The following is a 12,050-nucleotide window of genomic DNA, read 5'->3' on the forward strand; positions in this document are numbered from 1 at the left end:
GTAATTTTTGGGATGAATGGACCATGCTTCCTTTGCAGCATCCACTGCTGCTACACTTCAGTTTCTTCTGTGTTATTCATGTATGAGATTACTCTCCTGACAGTTTACATCATTATCAACATCTCTGTGAAGAACATACCTGTCCAACAGGGATCCTTCAAATATGACAATTATTCTGAATTCAAAATCTCCCAGATTTCAGAATTTTTAATGAACTGAATACAGGGGAAATTAGATCTTTTTTGTTATACTGTAGCCTATCTAGAGAAACAGTAAAAAAAAAAAATAATACTGAAATGATTTATTATTTCAAACTATAATAATTCTTACACAGTTGAAAAGAAATAGAATGTTTTCTCTCTGCTGTCCAGAACAACATAAAACTTGGGATTTCCTAAGTGCAGTTTACAGATGACTCTGGACTGAGGTTCAGCAAATACAGGTGCTTTGTCTGTGCAAAGGTTATCTTGCCTGAGTTCATTTCTTTGGAGCAAAGGAGGTTGTTGACATTTTTAAGAAAATCTATAGCAAGCTGAAGTCCATGAGGGAATCATAGCTTTAATTTGAAGCAACTAGGTAGCCTGAAAAAAATCTATTTGATTTAAGAAAACCAGAAAAATATGCTAATGCTAAGGCGTAAGCCTGGACATGGGGTGCTGAAATCCTACAGCAGTTTATAAACCAAGCCTGCTGCAAAAAAATCAATATCTTAGCCCTAAGTGTTCAAATCAGTGTATATGGGTATTAGTCATATGAATCTTAGCAGTCAATAAGATTTCCAAATATCTCCAAACCATGCTTTGAAAATACACTTCTTATCCCGAGCTATCTGAAACTGAAGGGGGAGAAGAAAATTCCTCTTGATTTCACTTTGCAGTGAATAGGCTATTTGTTAAGAGTGTATCCTTTCTAGTCAACATCCCTAAAAATACATTGTAGGACAGCCACTCAGATATTTTAGTAAGGAAGGGAAGATTAGAGAGTTTAAAAGTGTTGAGACAGGTGCTTTCCCATGACATACAGGGAAGAGTTTTGTAAGTGAAACTGTGTTCCTAGGCCAATACTAAAGTCATAATGAGTAACAAATGCAGTTCATAAGGCAAACTAATCATTACACATAAGGCAAACTAATCATTACAGATTAATTACTAGGTCATAAGAAACTTCCTATTTTATTGTACATCAAGAAAGGGAACTAATGATTTCCATTTATAACAACGTGGAATTCCTTTATGAAAGGGGATCTCTGCTTTGGCAAATGGAATACTGCGGTTTGTTTGTTTGTTTGTTTATTTTTTATTTCTATTGTTATTCTAGGAAAACAAACACCCATAAGTTCCTTAAAAAAAACAACAACAAAACACAAAAAAACCCCCCAAACAAACAACAAAACAAAACACACAGAAAGCTGACCTAAAACAAACAAACAATAACAACAAAAACCAAAAACAGCCACCCCCAGAAAACCAAACCAAACCAACCAAACAAAAAGAAAGAAAGAAAGAAACAAACAAAAAACCAAAAACCACAACTCCCCCCAAAACTTACGTGGAAACACTCTGCTCTTGCAGAGTTTAATGACTTTTGATTCTGTTTACACTACTGCAGTTGTTTCAAGGGATGATTTCTTGGGAGAGTTAGTAGGAAGGTAGTGTGAAGGATGTCTCTGTAAATATTGTTCAGAGAAGCTCACAAAACAGTAGATTTGCCAGATTTATGTGCTTGTCCTGTGTGCATCATGATTGCATCCAACCCCAGTTCTGTAAATTTGTGATGTGTAAGTCAATGTTCAAAAACAAAAATAAAAATCAACTGCCTCATCACTAAACACCTGAACACATAATTTAACAAATCTGGTTGATGTATTTTTCATTGATCAATTATTTCTCTGCTAAATGTCACCGGGGTTGTTTGACAAATTGAATACAACATCATCACTATATACTTTACAGTTTTCTCCCTTGTAGATTTATTCTTTCTGACGAAGCTGGCTACAGACTCCACTAAAATAGCAAAAAGCAATTTGAAAGTTAGGGACATTCCCAGTGAGTGCCTGTGGTTAACACCGATTAAATTCTCAAATCAGATTAAGAATTAACCACTACAGATATGTCGGGCTCCGTCTGGAAAAGTTGCATTTGCAGTCTCTGGGAAAACAAAAAATGACTGAGAATCTTAAAATAAGGCATAAGGATGCATTTTCTTTTTATTAACTGTTAATATCTATAGCAGTTATTTTCCTGATCTCCTTTTATAATCTAGAATAAGGTAAGAGTATTCATGCCTTGTGTTCTTAAAATCGTGTTTCAGGGCACTACCACCCATTTGACAACCAACTCTGGATTCTGTTGTAGCAAATAGTACAGAAGTGCCAAGTAGCTGCATGTCCTCTATTACTTCTCACCCTTGTTTTGTCTGCTTTGTCTCTTCTGGAAAGAAAGGCCATGAAACTGTCTCACCTCCAAATGAAATTAGACCTCTAAATCTGTGCTGTTATTGTTTATAATGGAAGCTGCTGTAAAGAAAATCAGTGTGTTTGTCAGGGGTTGAAAGATGCTGCTATGATAGTTTACAAGTCTGAACTCAAGATTCTGCTGGGCTTTTAGTTTGTGTTAATTAGGGATAAAGATTTACGGGAGAAAGTAAAGATCCATTTCCACTAACATTTAGTACCAGTCATGTCTCTTGGGCAATAACAGTCATTACTAGCTTTATGCACATATTGTTGTTCTTTGCCATGTAACATTTTTCTTCATCTGTCGCTTTGAAGCTAATTCTCTCCACAATTCCCATGGTAAACTGTCAACTTTCCACCTATGCAAGGAACAATGTTTTATTCTTGTCTTGCAAAAGACAAGAATGAAACATACATTCTTTATGCATTCCACACGTTTCCTCTAGATGTACTTCTCCAAGGAAATTAATCAAGTGTGAGTCGAATGTAACAATAGTAAGCACCCTCCTATAGGTCCTACAAAGTATTTTGTCTTCCATTTCTGCTGTTTAGATTTTTGGGTGGATAATCTAAAGGTTTTAAAATACCTGTGTTGTACTAAACTGGTAATTTTGCAATGATAACTTCCCTACATTCATTCTTTACTCTTTACAATTCTCTAAACATAATGTTAAAGCTAAAAAGAGATCTATGTTTTGAAGGATTGAGGAAGGGAAACATGTATACCCGTGCATCCTTATTAGAGTTTTATGGGTTATTTGTATCTCACTTTAAGGCAGAGTGGAATGAACATGTGTGGAATGAACACGCATGGAATAAGAAGAAAAAGGTATGACAAGAGCATGCAGGTGGATCTGGGAAGACAAAGACAGGAGCTACTCATCCTGTAAGTCTTCCTGCAGATAGTTTAGGTTGTGGTAATTGTGTTGTGTGGACATCCAGGCGAGAATCTGCTATACTGATATACTAACTCATGGCAGAGTAGATATGAGTAGGAGATGGAAGAAAAGCCTATTATGTTATTGACTCTGTTATTTGTCCAGAGCTGTAGTAAGAATTTACTGCTTAAGTATCTGCTGAACTGCATATTGTCTTGTTGTCTTGTTGTTTTAGATTCACACTACTAAAAATGATACATAGAGAACTGTAAGTCACAAGAGTGAATACTCACCCAGACATCAGTAGATATGAACAATTTGGGATGTTATGATTTTTTATGTTTTTAGTCTGAACTGAAAAATGAGTTTCTGAAAATCTTTCTGTACCGAAACCACAGACTCTCAGATGAGGGACAGTAAGCCATGGAGTATTCACTTTTTATTTCACAGAATCATAGAATGGGTTGAAAGGGACATTAAAGTTCATCCATTTCCAACTCCCATGCCATGGGAAGGGACACCTTCCACTAGACCAAGTTGCTCCAAAGCCCCATACAACCTGGCCAAAAACATGATTTATTCAGAAAAGAAGGAATGAAATTTTTTTGGGAACTAATTTTCTTAAGTAACTGCAGAGATTCAATAATCCTTGAAAAACCTGTTTCCTTCACGAGGGGGGAAATGCTCTCCCTCAGCTGGTTAAGTGCAATCCATTTATTCTGCTTGAATGCCAATCACTGAACAATTTTTGTGTCGATTTTTGTGCCTTCTATCATCACGTTATTTAATGTACATTATCTACACAAGGAAATGATGCCGAACATGATGTCCAGCTTATCACATCAGTATCATTCTTATCCATGCTACCAGTGATAATAAAAATCTAAACTTCCTGACAACTGTATGCTATCTCAGGAAAATAGGCAATGAGGAGCAGGATACCAGTATACACAGAGGATTTAAGAAGTGCAGTATCATTATGCTTATCTGAAATGGCTACAGTGAGCGTAAATGTGCTTTTTGATGCAATGCAGGTGGAAAGGCACAAATCTGTAGCTAGAGCTATGTAAACCCAGTGGAATAGTGTGTCAGGAGTGGTGATTATTTCTACAGAAGTTAATGGAAATATCCCATATGAGTGGGACATGATTATTGGGTGAAGTTTTGGAGGTTTGCTTGAATGAGAATGAATATACATGCTGCCAAGGTTAGAGGGCAGATGGGTGAAGTATTATTCAATTTAAGAAACATTCTCTCTCTGTTTTTGCCAGTTCATGGTAAAATACTTTAATGTCTAATATTACTAACATGAATTTTTGAGAAACCATCAGCTGGAGTCCAGGACTCGTCCTTAGCTGAAAGATGCAACAAGTTGAAGCTGTATTGCTTAACAATTCTGTTCTATTAATCCTGTTTGTCTACATAGTGGCAAAGTCACAGCAGGGCGAATGGAGCCCATCCTGGCAACCACTACTCAATGTTTTAAAATATTCTACAGCAAGATGTGAGTTACATGATTACATTCATGAATTCTTTAAAGAGAGCTGTGGAGCTGGAATAACACTCCTGGATTTTTTTTTCCTCCTGCATTTTTGATTGTATTGAATGTTGGCACCATAAGTGGAAGTGTCTCTCTGTTAACATGAATTGTATTTGGACTGAAAGTAAAAGGCTTCTTCTATGGCACAGTAAATGTGATTTCAGGAAGGTTCAGAATTGTAATGGGGGAAAAAAAAGGGGTTTTAGATAAAATGAGCTGTAACTGTGGTGACATTTTTCACTCTTTCTTGTGTTACAGGCCCGCTTTAAGTACGCAGATTATATGGAGAAACTGAAGAGAAATTCCTGGAGAGAAACAAATATGTGGAGGTTTCACAGTGCCTGGTTGTTCATACCACAGCATTTCTGGGCTTGAAAAGCAACACAGGAAACTTCTGGGCAGGCCATGGCAACAATTACTTTCCAGTTGCCCAGGGAAAGGTAGTGTTGGGTACCAGTGTTCAGTCATATATGCAACTGTGGCATTTAGATAATCTGGATTTTTAGCTAGGAAGGATCTGAATCAACCCTATCTTCATCCTACTCCCTGTATTTTTCTGTCTTTCCGTCCTTCTTTACTTTTTCTTCCTTTCTTCTTTGCTCCTTTTCTCTCTCTTACTTTCTTCTGTCTTCACCTATGTCTTTTCCTTAGTAAACCAAACCACCTATTCTGTCATGTAGAGCAGGAACTGTGTTGTTTCTGCTGCACTATTTAGAGAGATTTTTACCATTCATACTGCAGCAAGTTTGGAAATACAGTATTAATTCTAATATAACTTTACCATGGTGTTTCTACGGCAAGTAGCTCCCAAATTCCATTGCAAATTCTGTTTATTAGCACTACGGTTGTGTTGATTAAGACACATAAAAATAGACTTTTATGCCCAACCAGAGCACCAGTGAAACATTATAGGAGTGTTGCTATAAGGCCCTCTTTTCAGCCCTCAAGAGATGTTATTTTAAATCAGGGCTTGTCATACATTATGTTAGGCCATATGCTCTGACTGCTCTGTGGATACTGCTCAGCACTGGTGTATAGCCTCCAGTGTCAGAGGTAAAGTGGAACTCCAGTTTGAAATTTATACCTGTCATGTTCTCATATTTTTGGGTCCCTGAGCACTTCAGGTAATTCCAGAGACACCTGTTTGCCAGAAACCCTTAAAAACTCTTTCAGACTTTGAAGGGACTACATAAGCATATGATCTATGGGCTTGTCTGACTCTTGTCTTTATTAGAAGTTGTTAATTACCTGATGTAAACGTGTTGTAAATTTGGAACTGTGTGTGGACACTGAGGCATTTTTTTGTAAGACGAATCTGGCTGTGAAATGTTAATATTTTTTGCTTGTAATGGTCAATGGCTTGTATTGGCTTGTCTGGTCTTATTCCAGAACAAGATGAAAGGGTAAAAGAGTTTTTATGCTAACTCAAGAGTTAGAATTCTCAGAGCTTTTCTGTCTGGTTTCCTGAAGTAGGTTTCTACCGTGTGACAGTTTTACTAAAATACAAATACTTCCCAAAGACTTCTGACACAAGGTTGTAGAGCCGTGAATCAAAGAGAGAGTTAAGAAAACCTACATGATTTTTCCTCTCCTAGAAGCAAAATGACCACAGGTATTACTACAGGACTTACTAGCAATTTCTTGGTAAAATTTCATTGGTAAAACATTTCCCACTGGGTTGATTTTTGGCATTTGAGCAGCTTTGAATGAGCTATCCAGATATAAAAGCTGTGTTACAGGTTTAGTCTTTAAGCACATAACAAATGCTGTTACTGAAATAGGCCATGTGATATTTTTGTGAAGTGGAAAGAGTCTTTCATTTTGCACTCAACAAGGAACATGGGAAACCTGGTGTTAAAGCTTTAACTGGGGGCAAGAAGTAAGGGAATTTTTATTTTTTTTTTTTATTTTGCATTTGGTAGCATCAGATATCTCGCAGCTCTCTGTCCTTCTTCTTTCAGGAAGAATTTTCTTCTTAAAACTCCATATTTTAAACTAATATTACAGAAAGTATTTTTCCAATTCCTGTAGTTTTCCTTGATTTTTTCAAAGAATATTAAAGCCTTCTTTTTATGGACATAGAACTATACCCTTATCAACACTTTATAAAGCACTGACAAAGCTGTTGTACCCAAAATTGACATCTCTACACACAGAGTCAGTTTTATCTTATCACTTTTTCCAGTTTTGTTCCATATTTGGTAGTTCTTTGAAATTTATGGAGGCAGATAATCTGAAATTTGCAGTGAGGAAAAAAAAACAAAAACCAAACCAACAACAACAACAAAGCACAAACTTCCAATTATTAATTACTTTCAGAAAAGTCATTACACTTCCCTGACCTTCTCTACTCTTTGTTTCTCAGCAGTTAGAAGTGACACTAGGTAGTAACATTGCTAGTCAGTGTGTGTCCCTGAAGAGTGGATCTGTAGAGTGATCAGTGCTCTGGACCAAATACCCTCAGTAAATACACCCTTGCAGCCAGTCAAATAATTTTATTATATTAAAAAACATACTCCTAGTCCAGCCTAAAATGCTAATCTTGACTGACCTTTAAAGACTTCAGAATAGACTATTTCAGTTGAAAGGAACTTACAGAGATCACCTAGTCCAACTGCCTGACCAATTCAGGGCTTATCAAAAGTTAAAGCACGTTGTTAAAGGCATTGTTCAAACGCCCCTAAAACACTGACATTATTGGCACATTGAGCACCTCTCTGGGCAGCCTGTTCCAGGGTTTGATCACCATTTCGGTGAAGAAATCTTTTTCCTTATTCCCAGTTTGAATCATCCCTGGTGCAGCTTTAAGCTCTTGCCATGTATTGTGTCACTGGATACCAGGAAGAGGAGCTCAGCACCTCCCCCTCAGTTTCCCCTTCTCAGAAAGGTTGTAGGGAGCAAGCAGGTCACCCCTCATCCTCCTTTCCTCCTAATTAGACAAGCCCAGAGTCCTCAGCCGCTCCCCTCGCAGGACATTCCTTCCAGACCTTTCACCAGCTTTGTTGCCCTCCTTCTTCTCTTCATTCCAGCAATAGTTGCAAAGGGAAAAATAACAGAAATTCAGAGCAGTAGGATGCTTGTTATAAGGTGTCATTCAAACCAGACCATTACAGGCATAGAAGAATTTCAGTTTAAATAAAAATAAACATTCAGAGAAATTACGATTCTCAAAAGTACAGCACCTTTTCAGAAAACCTCTATTTAGCTTAAGTAAATACCTTGAGGACCCCCTCTCATCATTTCCCACACTAGGGATACATGCATGAACACGCTGGCACAAGCACACACACATCTCACATTGTAATGTTGTTATTGAAGGGTATATTGGAATAACATCAATGGAAAAGTCTCCTGTGAGTCTGAATGATTTTGAGGAGGCAATGTGATTGTTCTGAAACCTATTAATTCATCAGACATCTCTCTTTCATTATTCATCAATTTGAGCAAATGTAGGTAGATGGGAAAAGCCTGCATGGCTTGAAGAACTGCACAACTCGGACTTTAATCTGGTTTTACCTCACATAAACCAAATCCAAAGTCCAAGAAAAAGTAAGAAATTATTGACTTTTATAATTGAAATCTAATTGACCAACAAATCCTGCCAAGGATTTGAGAAAGTAACAAGCAACAGGCAAATTATCAGGTATTCTTCTACTACAAGTTTCAGCAAATCATGTGTAAACAAATAACAGGGTAGTAGGATAAATGAAGTTGTAATTTCAGTCATGAAATGTTACATATGTTATCTACATAAAGTATATTAGAAAAAGAAAATATTAATAGTTGAAACATTGCACATGAATGAAAAGAATAAGTCATAATGAACTACTCATATTGCCAGTGGGATAGGAAAGAAAATGAAAGCCCACCTTAAAAATAAAATGCAGCAAGAAAAATATCTATTTGACATTATAGTATTTGGTACAGCAGGATGTGGGGAAATCACTGTCTTGTATAGTGCATTGGTAAACAAATTGTGATTAATTGGACAGTTCTTGATGGTATCAGTCTTAATTGACTGCCTTTAATTTGAGGTTTCCAAAGATTCAAAACTCTAAAAAATCAAATCCCCTTAAGTTCCAGTGGGCTGTCAATTAAATTTGACTGATTATACTCACCATTATCCTATAAAAATGATCCACAATTAATTGCTGCAGTGTGCAAATTGCAGCAGGACAAGAATAGTTTACAGGCTTAGGGAAATGTATGGTAATGTACACCCATGCTCTCCAGACACCTGAATCTCAATTTTAATATTCCCAATGTCCTTCCAATGTCAGACTTAGTGATTTTTATGGGACTCATTATAGTGCATTTCTGCTGCAATTGGAAAATTCTTTTACATGGTTCATGGCCCATACCTGCCAGATGAATCACTATTACATATACATGAGAAGAAAAAGAAATTCAGGTTGGCAAATTCAGTATTCCAGAATTGCTTTGGGAATGTTTTCTTCAGGATTCTGCAGGCTCAGGGCAAGAACTTTCTCCGGAGGCCTTTCTGAATTCTGTATGCAAACTTGGCCATTAAAACTTTCTTTTCTTAGAATAAAGTTGTGTAACACCGTTTTTTATGAACAGGATTTTTAGGGAGATTTAAATGAGATAATCCTGTCAATTTTTTTCAGAGAAATGAATGCTGACATTGAGTAAAAATCATAATAATAAAAAAAACCTGGTGAACATTCAGCACTCAGTAGCTGTGACATTCTGCAATAGTAGTGCTGGAGAAAGTTCCACTGGAGGTAGCTGCAGATTCTAAGAAATGGGTCAGAGAAGTTTTCTTCTTCATGAAAAAGTTGGGAGAGCAAAGATGGTTAAAAAATTAGGACCAAATTTGTGGTGACAATTTTCTTGCTTAATGAAATTTGTGTTGAGAAAATTTTAGTGATGCTTCTTCATTACTGTGCGTTGAGATTAACAAAATATAAAAATAATCATCAAACATACTTTGACTCATTATTGTGTTTGATAATACAGCTATTGTCAGTGACACGTTCTACATGACTAAATAGATTTGTGTTACTAATAGCCAAATGAAAAAGATGTTCAAAGATAATTAAGAAATTGTTAAGCTATGCCACTAGTGATGTAGCAATAACCATAACTGTAGAGAAATAACGTCTTTCTTACTTACCTGAAAGTGTGTTTACAGTACCTGAAATCCATTTTACAGTCAATGAATCCTTATTATGGTCTTTTGCTTTCCTTTTCTATTTAGTTTTTGCTAACTTGTAGCATTTTTCCAAGTCAGTATTTCACAAAGAAATATCACTTAATACATGGAAGAATTTAACTGTATTTAATGAGGTGCATGATAAATCTAGATACCATTTACTTCAGGCAAACTTGGAACTAGGCTGCCTTCTGAAGGAATAGAAGATCTATTTCTTTATGTAAAAAAAGTAAGACATAACTGTGGTCTTTATCTCAAAAAAGGAGCTGATTTAATAAAGAATGTGAGAATAGGCTCTTCAGGGCAGAGTATAATCTGTTTTCAGGATAATCAGAGTGGTGTGTCATGAAAGAAGTTGCCTTTTTTACTGCTCTGTAAAAAAAAAAAAAAGGCACAAAAATGGGAAAAGAAGCAAACCTCTCATTTTAAATTTACATAATTGTGCAGAGTCTCCTATTAAAACCAATATATATCACAATCTTTCTGGAGCATGAGGGGCTGAAGTGCCATGAAGGATATTGACAGCTGTCAGGGACCAGATGCATGAAAGCAATAGTCTGCTGCTCGTCTGGTAGTTAAGGTGCCGAGAGAGATTTTTTGGCAACATTGATTCGATAATGGGTCTTTAGATGAGAGAAAGAGTGTACCGAGGTGTATATGCTCGTCTTGTGTTTGCATGACCGGATTTTGGCAGCAGGGGGGCTACAGGGGTGGCTTCTGTGAGAAGCTGCTGCAAAGTTCCCCTGTGTCCTGAAGAGCCAATTCCAGCCAACTCCAGGATGGACCCAGCGCTGGCCAAGGCTGAGACAATCAGGAATGATAATAATGCCTCTGTGACAGCATATTTAAGAAGAATTAAAAAAATGTTATCGTGCAAAGGTATTTGCAGCCAAAGGAGAGTGGAGTGAGAACATATGAACAACTCTGCAGACACCCAGGTCAGTGTAGAAGGAGGGGCAGGAGGAGCTCCAGGTGCTGGAGCAGAGATTCCCCTGCAGCCCGAGGTGCAGCCCACAGTGGGGCAGCTGTGCCCCTGCAGCCCATGGAAGTCCATCGGGGAGCAGAGATCCACCTGCACCCGTGGAGGAGCCCACACAGGAGCAGAATGCGAGGAAGAGTTTACATGAAAGGATGCAGGATGCATGAAAGAGGTTGTGACCCCATGAGAGGCCCATGCTTGAGTAGGGTTCTGGCAGGCATCTGTGCCCCTGTGGAGAGAGGAGCTTACACTGAAGCAGGTTTGTTGGCAGGATTTGTGACCCTACGGGGTCCCACGTTGGAGCAGCCTGTGCCTGAAGAACTGATCCCTGTGGAAGAGAGACTCACGCTGCAGCAGTTCGTGAAGAACTATTGCCCAAGGAATGGACTCACATTGGAGAAGTTCTTAGAGGACTGTATCCTGTGGGAGGGGCCTCACACTGGAGCAGGGGAAGGACTCTGACTCCTTTTCCTATGCAGCGGCAGAAACAATGTGTGATGAACTGACCACAATCCCCATTCTCTGTCTCCCTACTGGGAGGAGAAGAAAGAGCTGGGAAGGAGGTAGGGGTGGGAGGAAGGTGTTTTTAAGATTTATTTTACTTCTCATTATTCTGTTCTTCTTTTTTCAATAATGAATTCAATTAATGTCCCCAAATTGAGTCTGTTTTGCCCGTGATGGTATTTGGTGAGTGATCTCTTCCACTTCTTATCTAAAACCATTAACCTTTTCTCTTCTCTGTCCTGTTTTGAAGAGGAGTGATACAACAGCTTTGGTGGGTGCCTGCCATCCAGTCAGGGGTAACCTGCTAAGTGCTCTACTAAAACCTTAGGTAATATAATTATGTAAAAGAAAAAGCAATTTTTCAAGGAAAAAGAAAATCTCAGTATGCTTTTGAGGAACTTTCAGAAGAAAGGAAGGCATGTTGCAATGCAGAAAGAGAAGGCCCTTTCCGCACATGGTGGTGGAAACAGGCAGTTAATTCTAATACCATTAAAATGTAAGAATTTTAAAATCATTTA

This window comes from Manacus candei, unplaced genomic scaffold (assembly GCF_025592945.1).
Source record: "Manacus candei isolate 608988 ecotype Guabito, Panama unplaced genomic scaffold, ASM2559294v1 h1tg000059l, whole genome shotgun sequence".
NCBI lineage: Eukaryota > Metazoa > Chordata > Aves > Passeriformes > Pipridae > Manacus > Manacus candei.